The sequence below is a fragment of the Armigeres subalbatus genome, chromosome 2, assembly GCF_024139115.2.
Source record: "Armigeres subalbatus isolate Guangzhou_Male chromosome 2, GZ_Asu_2, whole genome shotgun sequence".
NCBI classification, from domain to species: Eukaryota; Metazoa; Arthropoda; class Insecta; order Diptera; family Culicidae; genus Armigeres; species Armigeres subalbatus.
Genome location: NC_085140.1, coordinates 347,440,165 through 347,460,042, shown reverse-complemented (window position 1 = coordinate 347,460,042; position 19,878 = coordinate 347,440,165). Strand labels below are relative to the sequence as shown.

Here is a 19,878-nt window from a genome sequence, read left to right as displayed (position 1 = left end):
AACTTTTATTCTGGCCAAATGGATTATACGGCCAAACGTCATTTTCAGCTGAATGCTCATTTCGATCAAAAGACTTTCGGTAAGGTGGATCCCGGACTAATAGTAATGGTCAAATAACACATTCGGCCGAATAATTTTTGACTTTGTGCCCTTCAGTCAGACGCAGTTTTTGTTGAGTGAAAGCTCTTGAGTATTCTTCTTAGGTTATGCAGGTTTGTAGGCTATGTAGGTTTTCTTTTAACCTGCGTTCAATGAGGTAGGGCCATAATCAGTATAATAAAAAAAATCCCCATACCAATTTTCATTCAATTCAAGTTTGCAATTCGGCGTGTGCTAAATCAGTTCTTATCCAAATCAGCTCAAATTTTCGGAGGACAGAACCTAACACAGAATCAAATGAGCGTTGTGGAGCATTTTGTTTTTTGCTCTCGTCGTTTTCTTCTGTATAAAATGAAGAAATGTTTGGTTTGTTGAAGCACAAAGTGTAGGCCGGACGGAAGGTGGTGTTGATTACTAATCGCCGCGCTGCTGATCAAGCACTTGGTTTAAACTGACGAACTTGGAAACAGTACTGGCAAATAATCCTAAGGGAAGCTACCAAGTTGCCGAAGTTGTGGAATAGCAAGCTGAGAAGGATCGAATCAGAAAGTCCCATATGAGATGACAGGACTATAACATAAAAACATTCGTAAGGATCTCTCTCCATTGATCGTGATATTTGACCCCCCGGTAAACCAGTTTTACAAAAAAAAAGGAAATATGGCTTGCAACACATCGTATGTCATTATTTTGCGAACAGGCATCCAGGAGTTGATATTACCTTAGGGTAAGCTCCAGGCTGAAAGCATGAGTAATTGAAGGCGTCTGTGGAGCAGATTTGATTAGCTATCCAGCTCGGAGATCGTAGATTGTTTATTTGTGCGGTGTACATTCCTCTAGACCATACTGAAGACATAGAAGTCCTTGACGAGCACTGTCGATCAGCCTTATTTGCTTCGGAGATCGCATCTCCAAGTTGCAGAAGCCGCATGAACAATTTCTGGCATCTGGTTCAGGACCATTCCTCATTTTACTCGGGATCCCTCAGGTTACTGGATAACTACAGTACTGTAATTCTTTCTCAAGTTAATTGCATTGTTGATACTAATAATCACTTGCTGGATCTTTGGTTCATTAGTACCCGTTACACCGCTCCATTAATTTCCGCAGCTCTTTTTCTACATTCCTTTCTAGTAATTACAGTTGAGAACGACGAAGTTCACAAATTCGTAAGTACCTCAACCGCTGTGTCATATGTTTTTCGCCGGCCGGATAACTGCAGTATCATCGAAGTGCTGTCTGACTCGAGTTGGTTGCGTACCCTTGACCCAGTCGACGCAAATATCGTTGAACAAACTTTTTTTCGCATCTCGACGTATGTTATTGACAGGCATGTTTCCAAAAAAAGATTTTTCAGACTGACTGTAGAAGTAGGGTTCCGTAGATGGCAAATAATCACCAGTCTAGCGTACTGTAGGGTCATGGGTTCGAGTCCCATTGAAGGGAAAGTGGTTACCTCCAATACATTTTCCAAATTAATATCTTCCACATAACGTACATATCCACATATGAGTTTTCATAACATTGTAAATTAACGTCCAAGTCGGGTGGTTTAATCCCCGGAAATAGGCAATTACCTTTGATTGAACTGAAATAATCTTTGTTTGTTGAAAAGAACTAAAGAGGTCGTTCTTAAAAGCTCACCAAGTTCCACACTCTTCCCTTGTAGGCTGTATGCTTGGTTGATCCATATGGTATTCATGGATAAGCGGATAAGAATTTTCTGTTTTCAATGTTACCAGGGGAGGCTGTATCCCATTGTCTACAATGATTTGCAATCTACTCTCGATCAACTTTGCTGGCGTGTTTGTCGACGAGCGCCTCCCCAATGACACCACAACCAGCCTAGCTGGAAATGTACCGTTAACGAATCAGACACTAAGCGCTATCGATGTAAACATAGACGCTATCATGAGTGCAGCATCGTGACTATATTTGTGCAAGCTTTTCTTACAACACATGCAAAAGAACTTGCATTATTTTGAATATGAATCTAGCAATTTCGCATACACCCGGTTCTTACACAAATTTCGGTAAGTTCTGATATAAAATAAAAGAAAACCTAACATCCGCTGGTTGGGTGTAGTCACATGTTCAATATATTTTCGTTTAGCATTTTCTCAAACGAAAAAATGAAATTCAAACACCGTTCCCCTCTAGTGATTGATGGCGGTTGCATTATAGAATGTTCATACGTTGCATCAGTGGCTAATATTCACGACATTCAAATCTGTTTGCCCCGGCTGACATCATCCGATCCATCTATCACTTTGATGGATGCTCAGTTCCCATTGCGAAGCTTATCAATATAAGGGGCTTAATTGTTGATAATTGAGTTTGGCATCCACGCTGAGGCAAACGTGTTCAGTCGTGCTTACGGCAATTAGCATTTCGCTCTCGCGCGGCACTGAATCTCAGTCTGCCATCGTCGAAGCAGTGACTGGCGCCGTAACTTAATTCCCATCAAGAAAAAAATCTCGGCAACCATACTAATTTGTTTGCATTTTTGTCTGTAGCTCGATCTGAATCACATTTGATTGTTTGTAGAGTAAAATGTTTTGGATGACTAGTAAGGTGACTTTTCGAATTCCTATCAGGTCTTGTTTACATGCTATTATACAAGCTTATTGACTAAACTAATTGAACCGACAGTTCGACAGTTGTACACAAAACTTCAAAAAATATTCACATTGCAATGTAAGATTGCCACCCATTGCTTCTAAAACGGTGCCAACTACCGTTCTAGTAGGAAGTTCGTTAGTTCTCCGCTACTGCAAACAAGTCAACTTGCCAGCTCGCTAAACGAACTAATTACATTGCCATATAGATTCCACTTAGCCGTAGGCAGCCGAGTCCTCTATCATCAAGTTAGTACCTATACCAACCTACACGGCGTTAACGGACGGCTGCTAAAAGGCACCTCTATTACGCATTGCACGGTTATTTTCCGTAGTCCCTAGAATTGTTCCGCCTCCAACGCGACCGGCCCATCATCATCATCATCATCATCATCATCATGATCACCATTCAACCCCACGCGCGTAGATATGTAAATCATGCCGCGACTTGCATGTATAAGGGAAGCAGGTGCAAAATTCGCTAGAATCCAACGCCTATTGACGAGTTTGTTTCCCCATAGCCAGCCGCTCATATGATATCGGCATCGTGACTTTGAACGCTTTGCGTTCAGAGGAAATCATGTGACAAAATGTTCCCAGAAGCGAATGTATTTTTCTTGTATTGTCTGCCTCGATCAGTGGATTTTGTACAGGTTCTGAGAAAAAAAGTAGTCAGAAACGTATGAAAGTAAAGTTATGCCATTGATCCTCCAGTAACATATAGAATATTCTAATGCTGTTTTCAAATTTTGTAGGAGAATGTTAGAGAATGCTTGAAACATCGAACATATTGCTTGAAAATCATCATAGGTGAACTGTCGACATTGGCCCGCCTACGGAAGCCGGTTGTGCGAAACACACACACGGTGGACATCGTAAATTATCATTGGATATGAGTGTGGGAATACTAGCGTTTGGGGTTCACGGAATGGGAATCGTTCTCTTTCCAAGTATCAGATGGTGTGTATATATTTGCTCGCAAAGACTTTATATACCTCCGGTATATAGATTCATTTCGGTTTTAGATTTGCATAGCATCGCACATCCGTTGAGTTTAAAGTTCAACTTACGATGAGATAAATGTAAGCGAGAATTTAAAAAACCAAAATAATGTTTAACTATTATTACATCAATATGCGAGAGCTCGTTTCATTTGTTCTTTACATATTACTAACGAACTTTTCGTTCTTTTTGTCTTTTTCAGAAATCTACTAAAACGGTAAGTTTTTCCTTTAATCTAATTACATACGTGCCTATTTTTGTAATACCACATAGACTGTTCATATCATTTGCTTAACGTTACGGGACTCGCACCTTTGTAAAAAGTGCAACACCATAAAAAAGTACGCTTGTTGTTCACAAGAGCAGCGGGACTGCACGAGTAATCCAGAATCATGTGAGTCCCGACTCGCATTGCCCTGGTTCAGGCACGCAGTTTCGCCCGTATTGAGTGTAATAAGCGTGCTTTTTTCGATGTTGCGAGTCCCCGACTGTTGAAACACTATTTTAGTGTTTTATGTTATTTTCATTTCTTCAAGCTCATTTCATTCATTTAGGGCCAATTTCTTCACCTCCGCTTAACTCTTAAGCGGTGCTTACCCATACGATTAAACCTGGTTTAAGCACTAAGCAAAGGTGAAGAAATCGGCTCTTAGAACATTATTAAAGCTGAGGAAAGCTTTAATGCCATATACAAATCGAATGAGGAACATTTTTGATAAAAAAAATACAACTATTTTCAATTTAGAAACGTCTCCATGCTTCGAAAGTAATTCAAAGTCATTATTATCGTTGTTGATTCCTACTAACCTTGTTGAAGACATACACAATTTGCAGAATATAAGAACATCCAAGACATAAACAGATTACAGTAACATATCGATTTTATCACACCCTGATGATAAAATAGGAGATGTGACAAAATCGGAACAATTTTCATTTTCAATTTTAGAATTCATTTCACAAATACATATTAATCAGTTCATGCCTTGGAAAGCCAGAATGCGTTCTTGTCGAAAATGCTTACAGAATTCTTCATAAGTACTCAGAAGTCATTCATAATAAACCACAAGCGGTAATTGTTATTTCATGAAAATCATTGTTGTTTGCGGTATTATTTACGAAAATAAAAAGAATTAGAATTTTCAATTTTTTTTCTATGTGACAAAATCAAAAACGTGATAAAATCGGGGAAAGGGAAAATCGGGGAAAGGGAAAATCGGGGATATGTAAAATCGGCTCAACATTGTATTACATATTTGTTCAATGAATTAAAACAATGGAAAATATAAACTTTTATCAAATGTTGATTTTGTCATAAATTGTATTTTATCACTCTAAAATTCACGAAGGGAGTGACAGAATTCAAGACAAAATTTTCAAAACGACTTGTCTGCTTTTGTAAAAAAAGATTAAAACGACGATTTGACGAATCTGGTAGCTCTCCCACGCAAACCAACACCACCAATAGGTAGGTGAAGGTTTCCGCTACCTGTTGGTGGTGTTGGTTTGCGTGGGAGAGCTATCAGATTCGTCAAATCGTCGTTTGAATCTTTGTTTACAAAAGCAGATAAGTCGTTTTGAAAATTTTGTCTTGAATTGGACTATTACTGTATTCCTTAAAAATTACATTTAGACATTCCACATTAGACATTTAGGATGAAAATATAAACATAAAAACATTTGTATTTGATGTTTGGTTGTTCCATGCTGACAAGCTGCGAACAAGCTGTTTCAAGATAATTTTTATTTTGGAAGTTCAACATTCTTACAAAAACGCTTTTCTAATTGCTTCCCTTAAAGAGAAGAAAATTATTTAAAGATAGACTGTTTCTACCCTCATTGGCCTCAGACGAGCGCCTAATTCACTATGAACGCCTCAGAAAAAAAAAACATATATTCTAAAATTTATATTCCCTTCGACCTCGTTGACCTCAGATGAGCTTTCAATCCACTAAGAATGGCTCAGATCTCAGATCAAACATTCTGTCCTGAAATCGATACCGCGTTCGCCCTCATGGCAATCAGAGGAGCATTCAATCCACTACGAGTGCCTCACAACAATTATTTTGTACTCAACTGGATTCTGCGCCCTCTTTCGTTGGACTCAGATGAGTGCACGATCATCTATGAACACCTCAGAACAACCTTATTGTACTAAAATTAGTACCGTGTCTGCCCTTATGGGACTTAGATGAGATGAGCGCTCAATCCACTAAGAACATTTTTACTCAAATCGCTGGACGAGTGTTCTACCTAATCGCCACACATTCTAATCGCCACACAGTAATGAAGAGACTGTGAAGGTCGTATTTTATATTTCTCATAACCCTGGGGATTTGGGGAATTGAGAAATTGAGGATTTGACTATTCAAAGAATTGCGTAATTGATAAATTGAGGAACTGAGGAATTTAAGAATAGAGGAACAAAGTAATGAACGAATTGAAGAACAGAGGATTTGACGAATTGAAGAATTAAGAAATTGTGGGAAATTGAGAATTTGAGGAATTAAGAAATTACGGATTTGAAGAATTGAGGAAAAAAGAAAATGGGGAATTAAGGAGTTCAGTAATAGAGGAATCGAGAATTTGAGGAACTGAGGAATTGAGAATTTGAGGATTTGATGATACAAATTATTGTGTAATTAAGGAATAGAGGAATTTAGGGACTGATAAACTGAGGGGCTGAGGAAGTAATTGAAATGATTAAAGAATTGAGGGATAATCCAATTCAGACATTGGCAAATGATCTGAGAAACTGAGTGTCTGAGGGAATCAGAAATTGTTGAATTTAGGAGTTGAGAAATTGAGGAATTGAATGACGACGAGCTCGGTGGTATAGTGGCTACTGCTTCTGCCTTATAAGCAGGAGGTCGAGGGTTCAATTCCAGGCTCGTCCCTTTCCTACTTTGTATTTCTATCTTAGTTCTTTCTGTGTTTCACGTTCTACCAAAACGATTCCTACTGTTAATAACCTCCCACACAATTCTAAAACCTCCCGTGGCACCTATGAGAGGTCGTAGAGTTCTCTGCATCTTTCTTAAGTAGGTGTCCAACTAACCATCCTTCCCCTTCCTCAGCATTCGCAAGGACGTGGCCAGGACAGATCTCGACTATTGAAGAGTACATTGCTTCCATCTAAGAGATAGTGATTAGTCCCAAATCAATATCTGTGGTAACGGATGAAAGTGATGCTACTCTCATACAATAGTCTTGGCTTGTACCACCTACGAATTTGTGCGAATTACTCAATGCTAATGCTAATGCTGAGAAATTGAGGAATTGAATGATTGAGGAAATTGAGAATATAGGAATTGAGGTTTTGAGGGCATAAGGAAATTCTGAGTTGAAGAATCGAGAAATTGAGGAACTGATGAATTGAGGAGTGGATGAATCAAGAGATTAAGGAGCTGATGAATTAAGAAATTAGGGAAGAGAAAAGTTCACGACTTGAGGATTGAAGTATTGTGGAATTAAGGAATAAAGGAACTGATGAACTAAGGAATTGAGGAGTTGAGTAATTGAGGAATCGAGGATTTGAGGAACAAAAATTCTAGATTTATGGATTTGAAGAATTAATAAAAATGTGAATTGGGGAATTAAGAAATTGTATATTTGAAGAATTGGGGAGGTGGGAAATAGAAGAACTAAGAAATTTATTGAAGAATTGAAGAATTAAAGATTTGATGACTTGCGGAGTTAAAGAACTGAGGAATTGAGGATTTGGGGATACAAGAAAGAGAAATTAAGGAATTGTAGGACTTGAATAATTGAGGAATGGTGGAATGGAGAAATAAAGAAAGTGAGGAATTGGGGAGTAAAGAAGTTGAGGAATTGAGGAACTAAGGAACTGATGAATTGAGGAGTTGAGTAATTGAGGAATCGACAATTAGAGGAGTTGAGAGACTGAGGAGCTGACGATTTGAGGGATTGAGGAAATGAATCATTGTAGAAGGACTAGAGCAATTGAGAAATTGGGATATGTGGATTTGAAGAGTTGAGGAATTTATGAATTGATGAATTAAGAAATAGTGTATTTAAGGAATTGGAAAAGTGCGGAATTGAGGAACTGAAAAACTAAGGAATTGATTAAAGAATTAGGGATTTGACGAACAGTGGAGTTAATGAATTGAGAAAATAATGAACTAATGAATATAGGAATTGAAAAATAAGGAAATTTAGTAAATGAGGAATTGAGGAATTGATTGACTGAGGAACTGAGGAGCTGGCGGATTGTGGAATCGAGAAATTGTATTTTTGCATAATTGAGTATTTGAGCAATTTAGGAATTGCAGTAAATGAGTAATTGAGGGATATATTGAGAAAATGAGGAATTGAGGGATCTTATTTTGAGGAATTACGGAATTGGAGAATTGTGGAATTACGGAATTGAGAAATTGAGAATTTGTAGAAGAGAGCAACTGATGAAATGAGGAGTTGAGGAATTGAGGAATTGAGGAACTGAGAATTTGAGAAATATGCAAGGGAATTTGGGAATTGAGAAGCTAAGGATTAGAAAATTCAAAAAAATGGCTGAAGAATCAAGGATCTGTGGGATTGATAAATTGACTAATTCAATAATTGAGGACTTTAGCGATTGAGGAATTGGGGAAATGAGGCATTTAGCGTTAGAGGATTTGAGGAATGTGGAACTGTGTTATTAAGCAATAAAGAAATTAAGGAATTGAGGATTTGTGAAAATGAAGAATTGTAGAGTTGCTGAGTTCGAGAATTGAGGATCTGATAAATTGAGGAGTTAAGTAATAAAGGAACTGGGGATTTCAGGAATTCAGGGATTCGGGAATTAAAAAATTGAGGATTCGAAGAATCAAGAAATTGTTGAATTGGGAAACTGAAGAACTGGCAAATTGAAGAATTGAGTTATTGAGGAGTTGAGGTTTGCGGAATTAAGGAATTGAGAAACTGGAGGAACTGACGATTTCTGGAATTGAGGAAGTGAATAATTAAAGAATTGAGGATTTGAGCAATTGAGAAATTGAGGAAATGCGGATTTGAAGAATGGAGAAATTGAGGAATTAAGAAATTGAGGATTTGAGGACTTGGGGAACTGAGGAACTCAGAAACAAGAAATCGATGAAGGAATATGGAATTGAAGAATTGCGGAGTTGAATCATTGTTGAATGGTGGAAATGACGAATTGAGGAGTGAAGAAACTTAAGAAGAAAAGTGAATTAGGAAGTTATGAATTTGAGGATTGAAGAAACCGTTGATTTGATGATTTGAGGAACTGAAGAACCGAGGGATTGAGAATTTCAATAATTTAAAGCTTGAGGCTCAAAGCAATCGAATAATTGGGGTGAAGGGTATTTGAAGAATTAGGAAATCGAGGAATTAAGAAATTTTGGAAATTGAGAAATTAAAGGACTGTGTTATTTAGGAATTGATAAATTTAAGCATTAAAGATACGAGAATTGAGGAATTCAGGAATAAAGTAGTTAAGGAATTGAGGAACTATGAGATTGAAGACATGAGGAATTTAAGGATTGAATATTCGAGGATTTGAGGAGTTGAGGAATTGACAAATCGAAGGATGGAAAAAAAATCAAGTATTGAGGAATTGAGGAAAGGGGATTTGACGAATTGAAGAATTAAGTTATGAAGGAATTGTTTGATTAACAAATTGCGGAGTTAAAGAAGTGGAGAATTGAGAAACTGATGTACTGAAGACTTGAAAATTCACGAAATTGTGGAATTGAGGAATGGAGTCGAACAATGGATTTATGGAGTTGAACAATTGGGGAATTGAGAAATTGAGGAATTGATATTTTGAGGACTTGAGGAATTAAGGGCTTGAGAGATCGAGAATTTAATAAATGGAGAAAATGATGAAGTGAAAAAATTATAAAATGAGGCACTGAGATTCTAAGGAGCTGAGGGTTTGAACAATAGAAGAATAAAATAATTCAATAATTTAAAAATCGAAGAAGCAATATGGAAATTAAAATAATGTAATTTTGAAAAAAAATAAGAAATTGAGGAATAGAGGAACTGGGGAATTTATTGTAAAATAGAGAAGTTGTGGAATTGCGGAGTTGTAAATGGAACTGATGAATTAAGGAATTTATGATTTGAAGAACTGAGGAATTGGTGATTTGTGAAATTGAGGATTTGAGAAATAAAGGAATTATGGATAATAAGAATTAAAAGAATTGACCCAAGCAGCACAAGTCAAGCAAGTCTGGTTGCAGCAACTTAATTGTGACTAAATCTGGGCATATATAAGTTACTGTGATCTATGTATTTCATGTGTGCTACTCGGGGATGAATTCGAGGAATTGATGAATTGGGGAAATGAAAAGTTTGAAAATTGGGAAATTGTGGAATTAAAGATTTGAGTAACTGAGAAACAGGGATAGAGGATTGAGGGGTTAAGATTTGAAAAATTGGGGATTTAAGAAATTGAAGAACTAAGGAATGGAAGAGCTGGTGAATTGAGTAATTCAAAAAATTAAGTAATTGGGCAATTAAGGAATTAAGGAATTGGGGCATTGACGAAATAGGGAATTCAGAATTTGAGCAGGAATTAAGGTATTAGGAATTAGAAAAATTGAGGATTTGAGAATTCAAGGAATTATGGATAACAAGAATTTGAGGTTAGAGTTAAAGGGTTAGAGGAATTGATGAATTGGGGAAACGGATTCAAGGAATTTTAGAATCCAGGATATGAGTAACTGAGAAACTAAAGAGATTAGTAATGAAGGAGTTAGGATTCGAGAAATTGAGGAACCGAGGAATTGATGAGTTGGTGAATTGAGGGATTGAGGAATTGACAAAATAAAGCATTCAGGATTTGCGGAATTGATAAATTGGGGAATTGCGGAGTTGAGGAATTATATGATTAAGGTACTGAAGAATTGCGGTGTTAAAGAATGGAGAAATTAAGGGATATAGGAATTTGGGAATGAAAAAAATGATGATTCGAGGCTTTGAAGAATATAACAATTGACGAAAAGAGGACTTGAGAAATTGTGGATTTGAGACTTTTTTTTAATTGGAGAGTTGAAGAAATTTGAAATATAGGAATTGGAGAATTGGTTCAGTATTTGAGGAATAAATAAGCTGATATATTCAAGAACTCAGGTATTGAGGCAATGAGAAATTGAGGAATTGCCGTGTTACGGAATTTAGGAACTGAAGAATTGAGGTTGTCGATTAATTGAGGAATTAAGGGGTTGAGAAATTTAGGAGAAAATTAGGATATTTTTAAGCCTCCAACTATTTTTAAAATCGAAAACAAAAACCGAAAAAGTGCTGCACGTGTGAACCCGCGTGAAAAATTCCTCCGATGTTGTTTTATATTTTACAAATACTTTTAAGCGTCAAACGGGGTTTTTGGAAAAGTTGACCTTAAATTAGCCGAAGAATCGATTCAGCGAATAACAATGTTTAACGGGAAAGGTCAATTTAGGAATTAAAGCATTTATGTTTGAATTTCTAACATCAAAGAACTAAAGAGTTGAAAAAAATATGATTGTAACTTACATAATATTTCCAGTTCATCCATCCCTCAAGCAGTAAATTACTTTTTATTATTGTTTCAGAAACTCATCCTCTTGTTCCTCGACTAATTCTATGGGTGGTTCAGAACCAGTACTGTAGAAAGTCATCTGTATGTCATTGAACTAATTTATCTAAACTCTTTTAGAAGCGAATTCACTTAAAATGTTTTTGTTTGGGTAGTCGTATATTTGTGTACACGTGGCTTCAAATATAGTATCCAAGGGTAGAGAATGGAATATCTACAAAACGTCAAGTGTCATTTGAAGATGATGTTATTTGAACGACATTTTACCTCTCACGCCTTAAATTACTTTTTTTTAGGGCAACTGTCCTGTCCTGTTAATAATGTTTCAGAAACCCTTCTGCATGTTTCTCGAACGGTTCTGGGGGTTTAAGAACCGTTTTCAGACATCCTTGAAGAAATTCATTCAAAATCTTCTATATTTCCTACAGAAAGTCATTCAGGTGTTAATCCAACAATCCCCTCTAGATATATTTATTTATTTGAATGATAAGACGGACGCGTAGTGCGCTGATCATTAAAATATTTACCTACAGCTAAAGTTCGTTTTACCTCTATGTGCGTTCGGGCAAAGCATAACAAAATTTAATATGTAAAGGTTTCCAATTATTGCTTGCTGCAATTTTGAAGTGGCATGAACCAGTTATGCTCATTACATGCCGCTTGGGGTAGAAATACTAATAAATATCTTTACAATTGAAGATTTACAGCAGCATTCGTTTAGGTTATTCCCACTCTTGTAAAACAACAATCGTACAACTCGTAGCATTTTCCCCCGCCTTTCCTCACAATCGTGGTTATGCGGGTTGATAGTGACGTCTATCCGACTGCTCATCCAATCGTCCCATCATCGTCCTACAGCCCTAATAGAGACGATCTGCGCTGGGCTGCCTAATGGCTACGAACAATGGAGACGCACGGTAGGTGGTCGAATGACGACGATGATGACGCCATATGACGCTGTTGTATCGTTGTATGGATGTTGAATTTGACTTCAGCGCCATCCTCCTATCGCGGGATGATTTAGTTTGGTGTTGAAGCTTCATCTGAACGGTACTGAATACGAATAGTCGGTGTAGCAGAGCCAGTCAGTGAGCGGCTTAACGCTTCGTTCGTTTCCGTATTGAAAGGTGGCTCAAACTCGACGCTCAATCGCATTCATCGGACGAATACTGGAGCAACTGGTTTGCACTGTGCAACAGGTTAACGAGTGCGGGTTACCGTAAAAGATTCGCGTCGAAGTGTAATCTGAGCCTAGTGTAGTTCCTTGTTTCAAAACGAGTGCGCGCATTTAGTTGCGGGATAATGCTATTGAGAACTACCAAGTGCAAACTAAAAACTGGTGATTACCGCATGAAACAGTGATAACGGGGGAAAGTTTTTCAATTAGAAATTGGCAAGCCGCAGGCTCGGTTTGTGTTTCGTTTTCAAATAAATCAGCTAGAAAGTTGTCTCTGAAAGGGAGCCCGCCATAAGAGCAGCATCCGCATCATCGCTAGCAGTGGAAACGGTTGCCTCTCGAGTGTGCGAATTCTTGCTTGCCACCACTCACTCTATTTTACATGACTGACTGTGCGGGACGGCAAGGTCCCCCCAAAGTCAACTACAACGTCGTCGTTTTCGTTTTCGTCTTCGTCTCAGACTGGTGGTGCTGTGTCGAGTTTCCCACTGTTGCGGACATCAGAGTCGGATATCGACGCCAGCGGCAACCGCAACGGCAGCATCTACTGCAACCATCCGCACTGCAATCGAGTGCATTCTTCAAGGAGAGTGTGACATGAGCGCCATCGACTGGAGAAAGTGAGATACTTCGCCGCCATCCGCAACAATCGGTGTGCAGTGCGAAGCTCAGTGAATCGTGCGAAACTCTTGGAAGTGCAGTGTTTATAAACTATTAGTCCCGTCTGTAGTGGTCCCCGTTGGCGACGCGACACCATCCATTATTATCGAGCTGTGCGTTGACGGTTTTTGAAGTGCAAGAAGTGTATCCGGAGGTGAAGAAAAAACAACATCAGAAGCTCACCGAATTCGCGAGTTTGCGCGAAAGTAGGTCAACTGGAAAAGGCGAACATTTTCTCCATACTCGGCAAGGTACGATCTTTAGATTGATATGGGTTTTGTAGAATAACAAGGTCAGCTTCGCCGTATTAGGAAAGTCGTAAAATAGTGAATGGCGCCCGTCGAGATACCCCGTTTGTTTCGTGGAATTGATAGCCGATGCGAAATTTTCGCTGAACTTTGTTCCCAGCGGGAGAGAACTTCGCCTCAAGCATGAGTTATTTATTTGCTTGGGTTTGAGACAATTGCTATCGGTGGGATAATCCGACGTTTGATTATAATTGCAATTATCTGTTGTTGTTTTTATTTACCTGAAAGCAATTTGAATACGATCAAGATTGCTGCAAGGCAAATCACAACAACAACTGTGTAAATAACTTGGATTGTTAGGAATACAAAATATAAGTAATTTTGTGATCGTTATAGATATGTGATTCCGTTATGATTCCTGTAGTGTGCTTGTTTTCTACATTTATATGTTGAATAAAATGAGCGTTACTCGTTAAAATCTATCTTCAAAAGTTTAATAACCCTAGCTGAATCATTAGTTTTGTTATTTTTCCATAATCGGGTCATATCGCTGATGCATATTTTTCTCATCCGAACTAGCTAGGGAGAAAATCCATAAGAAAACAGGTACACGGCTGCATCATTCACGGTTGTTTTGCTACGGAGAGGTGTGTGGTGATAAAAGTGATTGTTATGATTCTGGTTCGTGTTTGTGGAGAACCTGCTGGCACTATATGCAGGACACATATAGAACTCCTCTGAAGGGAAACACGTTTATGACAACGAAATGTGTATGAAGTACCGGTGCGCGTGTATGTGATTTGTGTTTTTGAGGATCGTTAGGTGGATAGATACCGCGCATCACATACTGTAAGGGTTTTGTCGTTTGTGTGCAACGAAAGATAACATGATTGAACGGTTCGGTTAAATTTTATGGGGGTGAAAAGAGAATTTTATTACCCTAGCAGAAGGCAATCATTTTGCACTTAACGATTAAAAGATACGATAAGCCTTTGCAACTCATGTCATTTTCACCGGTTGCGGTTGACAGTCTTGCACGGTTACATTTCAAGGAAGTAGTCGTTAGGCACGAGGACTGTCAATTTTCAGTAGTTCATCGATGACTGACAAATGGTTTTAAAACTAATCATGGTGGGTTTTGAATATTGGTTATTCTTTGACATTTACGTTTCAAAATAAATGTCTACTAGCTTTTATCCGGTACGCTCTGTAATGCCTGAACGTTTATTTGGTAGGCTCAGGCGTGTATAACACTTAACGGATCCATGGTCCTTTGTGGTATATACAATCAATATCATTTAGTATATATTGGTTTTACACCCAATTCTTTTTTTACACGGGTGGGTTTTAGTCGATTAAGACCTTTAGCGTTAATGAAACTATGAGTTAACCCCATGAAAAAATTCACAAAAAATTAAAGAAAATTCAGGTGGTATTTAAAGAGCTGTGACAGATCAGGTTAAATGGGAAGTTAACGAATACCAACGTTGTAAAAAAAAAATTGGGTGTAAATTCCTTCGTTATTAGTTAGTTATGTGTAGCTATTGTATTGTTGACAATGCGTGCACTGGCGGAGACAGAGGTGGGGCACCACACGATGCAATCACACCATTGTTCTCATAGGCTATTGTTCTTGCGCCAAGTGGTGCCCCACCAAATAACAATAGCTGGCGACGCCAGTGAATGCGTGTGGCAACAAAGTGTGCGTTTTAGAAAACAAAAATAAACAAAGATAATTTTTGTTGTTTGCTGTTATTAATTATTGCGTTTTAAGTTGACTCGTTTCGGAATAAGACACCTTGTTAGTTGTTCTATATTTCGTTTATTTCCAAATGATCTCCCCGCAAATTTTGGATTTCAATTGATTCTTACAGAAAATCTTTCAAGAAACCCTACAAGAATTTGGAAAATTCCTTCGAGTCATCTTAAGAATAGAAATTTGGTAATTTTGAATAATTATGCAAAACTCTGTTGAAGAATTTCTCCATGAACTCCCCCAGATATTTCTCCAGGAGCTTCAACAGAAATTTCTTCAATTATCTCTTCTGAAACTCCACGATTTTTTAACGCTTTCCTCCAGGGATTCTTTATGGAGTTTCTCTACCCAAGTTACCAATAAGTTGTATATTTCGCCATATCAGCCATATAGTGCTATCTTAATGCTTATAAGTTTTTAGTCCTGGTGTGCATTCCTTAGCCTGGCGGTACGATGCGAGACTACGAAACAAGACCATGTTGAAAGCAACTGCGTTCGATCATTGGTACGATGTAGGATTTTTCGGACTTCCCTATTGGACGCAAAAAGCCTACATCTACAACTAACCTAGAACCAGCAGTACCGAAATTGTCTTATGATGTAGGAATGCAAAATTGGTAAATTGGATTAGCAATCTTGCAGTTAATAACAGTTAATGAGTGCTTGATGAACGCAACGATGCGGCAATGTTCAAATGAGGGGTGTAATGCAGCAGGACATATCTAGAAATCCTGCAGAAATTTCCAGGAACTGCTTCAACAATTCTGTGAGTTTTCCCAACAAGATATTTTTTTCTGAATCTCCTGGATAAGAAAATCCCCAAAATTCTCAGATAAGAAATTCTGCAGAACTCGTGGAGAATAAATTTTCAAAAAAATCTTAGGGAAGGATTCTCCCATACTTACTGGGGAGGATGATCCCACAATTGAAAGGTAAAAATTCCCCTGAGTTCTTGATAGCTGTCCAAAATATAATAATTCCTCAGAAATCCCTGCCAATTTTCGAAGTAGGAACTCCTCGATTTTTTTGGAGTTTTCTTTTAAATACTTAATTGGAGTGATTTTCATAATATAATTAAATCTCATCAATTAGAGAATCTTGGAGAAGGTTTCCTAAGTGAGACGTCTTACTACTCACCTCGCGCATCTATCTTTTTACAATGAGAAGTCAGAAATAAGGAGTGAGAAGTGGACGTCTCACCTCTCATTCCTCATTCCTCACTTCTCACTGTGGAAAGTGAGAAGTACAGAGACGTTTGACTTCTCACTTTGCTCTACACATTTTTTACAGTGAGAAGTGAGAAATAAGAAGTGGAAAGTAAGACGTTTCACTTCTCACTCCTCATTTCTCAATTCCTACTGTAGAAAGTGAGAAGTGCGAAGTGAGCAGTGAGACGTCTCACTTCTCACTTCGCACTTCTCAATTTTTACAGTGAGATGTGAGAAATGAGGAGTGAGAAGTGATTAATGAGACGTCTCACTAGTCACTGCTCACTTCTTATCTCTCACTTCTCACTGTGAAAAGTGAGTAGTGCGAAATGAGAAGTTGGACGTCTCACTACTCACTTTGCACAGTGAGAAGTATGAGATAAGGAGTGAGAAGTAAGACACTTCCCACGCTTCATTTCTTAGTTAACATTTCGCATTGCGTAAAGCGAAAAGAGCAAAGTGAGAAGGGTGACGCCTCTCGTCTCACTCATCACTTCTAACTTCTTATTTTTCACTTTTCATACTATGACTAAGTGAGAAGTGAGATGTGAGACGTCAAAAGACACATTCAGCTGAACGACCTATTTGGCCAGATGACATATTCCGCCAAATGACCTATTCGGCCAAATGACTTATTCGGCTAAATGACCTATTCGGGCAAATTACCTATTGGGGAAAATGACCTGTTCGGTTAAATGACCTGGTAGCGGGTCACTTTTTAGTGACTTGGTCACTTTTTTCGGCCTAGTCACTAAAAAGTCTCTTTTTTCGACCTCTAGTCACTAAAGTCACTTTTTCTCACAGAAAGTCACTATTTTCAACGATTTTGAAACTATTGACCAAGATTATTTTATAAAGGTTTATGTATCCATCGGATGATGCTTGTTAATGGCAGAAATGAAATTACGGATCTTGGAAAAATGATCGCTCAGAAACTTCTCCAGCCATTTAACTCGCTGCTCTTATTGGCATTTCACCAGTAGCTAATTGAAGGTGTTTTACGTCACAAGTTATAAATTGGTATACAATCATGCAATCAGGTGACCTGTCGATTTCAAGTTTTTTTTTTAAACTCAATCTTTATACAGTAGGGGAAGGTGGGGAGACTTGACCCCTTGGTAGACATGCTTCTCCCCTGTTTTACCAAGAACTAAAGTAGTATTGTTATACCGTATTTTTATAATAGATCCTCTAGACAAATGATCGTTATGTGGCGAGTTATTTTTTTGATTGACAACCTTATTTACTCTATTATTTACTGTTTTTTGTTCCTGCTAAAAATGTGTTTAGTGGCCACCCAAAATTTTGAATAACTTCTCCCAAATGCATTTCAAAATGATTTCACAACACAAATCCCTAAATATGCTGATTGATCTTCATTGATAAAAATGCCAACATACCGCCACAATTTCAGGATTTTTGGATTTTGAATTGTTGCCTCAATTTGAGGAGACTTGATCCCTCATTAGTCATCTATATAAAAATTTGACTAAAAAAATTCAAGCAAATATAATTTGTTCTCAATTTTTTTAATTGGACAGATGTAATGAAGGGTTTGTTCTTAAAAATATTCATTGAGTAGATATCATAGAAAGGGGATCAAGTCTCCCCAATTTTAAAGATTGCATGCGCTGTCGAATTCCATAGCAAAAATCGTTCATGAATACGCAGCAAGTCGGAAAATCTGCGTATTTTGTAGGAAAACTTTTTAAGAGTTCAGAGAGCATGGTCCTCGTTACAAGCAGAAGGTCAAGCGTTCAATCCCAGGCTCGTTGTACATGAATCTTCATAATTCTTGTTTCGTTTTCTACCAAAACGATCCGTACTGTTGTTCCTGTCGCACTAAAAATTCCAAAAACTTCCGTGGCACCAGTGACAAATCGTAGAATTCTCTGCATCTTTCTAAAGTAGGTGTTCAGCTAATCCAATGATCGTAATTTTCACTCATTCTCAAGAGAAGAGAATGCTCATTCACGCAGATTTTCGCCGAGAAATCATTTTTGGGAAAGAAAAACAGGTGTGATAACCATATTTTGCTCACTTCCAGCGGCGTAAAAATTTGACTTGCTTGCAAGACTACTCATAAAACGCTCGATTTCGTCTCATCGAACTTGCAACTGAAATTGGAAGTCACTATTTGGTCACTTTTTTTGCAACTGAAAGTCACTATTTGGTCCCTTTTTTCGTCAGCTCAGGCCAATGACCTATTCGAGCAAATGGCCTATACGACCAAATGACATATTCGGACAAAAGACCTATTCGGTCAAATGGCCCATTCGGCCAAATGACCTGTTCAGCCAAATGACCTATTCGGGCAAATGACCTAGTAGGCTAAATGACCTGTTCGACTAAATGACCTATTCGGGCCAAATGACATATTCGGCCAAATGACCCATTCGGCTAAATGACCTGTTCGGCTTAATGACCTATTCGGTCAAATGACCTATTTGGCCAAACGACCTATTCGACAAAATGACTTTCACGGCCAAATGACCTATTCGGCCAAATAACCTGTTTAGCCGAATGTCCCATTCGGTCAAATGGCTATTCGGCCAAATTACCTTTTCGGCCTAATGGTCTGTTCGGCCAAGTGGTATATTTGGGCAAACAACTTTCGGCCAAAATGGCATTCAGCCAAACGGCCCTTCCCCGTTTCAAAAACCAGCGATCACATTTGAACCGTTTGTTCCGTTTATAAAACTGCATATCCAATATTTTTGGCCAAATGAGATTTTTTTGATTGTATAACATTTCGCCGAAAACCATTTCGAGAAATTCTCACTTAACTTTTCAAAAGGACCTAAGTAACATTTCCTATACCGAGCCAGAAATTTAACCCAGCCAGAAATTTAACCCAGCCACCTTCAGCATAGTCTTGCTAGGAAGCCACGCATCTTCTCGCACGGCTAAGGAAGGCCTCCCATAATATGTAGAAGTAGTTTTCGAAACTTTTATCGCCCCTTACAAATCTTTTATTATACCAGGCAGACAGGCCGGATATAATAAATTCCCAACCAGCAGATGGCAGCTTTAAATACAGTTCTGGATAAGAACCTTACAGAACCTGTATAATAATTGGGCATATACAATTTCGGATGATTTTAATACAATTGTTGTATTGAAATAATACAGATTTTTATTATTTTAATACATCATCTGTATAAAAAAAACTTACAGAATTGGATATGCCCAGATTTTATACATTAATTGTCAGATTTGTTTTTTGGGTAAAGGAATTATCTCCTCTCTTTGTTTTGTTAGAGAAAGACGTTTTTATGAATAATCCTTTAATTCTTCTTTTCGCCTTATACCGAGAAAACGTATTCATTTAAAGAAGACATTATATCATCCCTTCGCTTTGTACCGGATAGACGCTACCATTTGAACCGGTGCCAGCGAAAGTGGTACATGTTGCATTGAGTAAATTTTTCAGGAGACGCATTTTCCCAAAAACATCGAATAATAAATTCATATCTGGATTTTTTTGCAACTAAACTATACCAACATGTTATGACTGATGTGCCTAAAGATAGTAGTGAAAAATAAGCGAAGTTTATGGCAAATTTC

The 19,878-nt window shown here is 37.9% G+C and overlaps 1 protein-coding gene across 4 annotated transcripts in view; it reads left to right on the top strand.

The window, feature by feature from the left end:
• Positions 1–19,878, top strand: part of LOC134212900 (PRL-1 phosphatase) — a 179,562-nt gene that overhangs the window by 98,048 nt on the left and 61,636 nt on the right. For 3 of the 4 annotated variants that reach the window (XM_062691205.1, XM_062691207.1, XM_062691208.1), the window contains exon 3: positions 3,922–3,936. The gene's annotated coding sequence lies outside the window, so the exon portion shown is untranslated. Of the gene's footprint in view, positions 1–3,921; positions 3,937–12,309; positions 13,351–19,878 lie in introns of those variants that run through there. The other variant, XM_062691206.1, reaches the window with a different exon arrangement.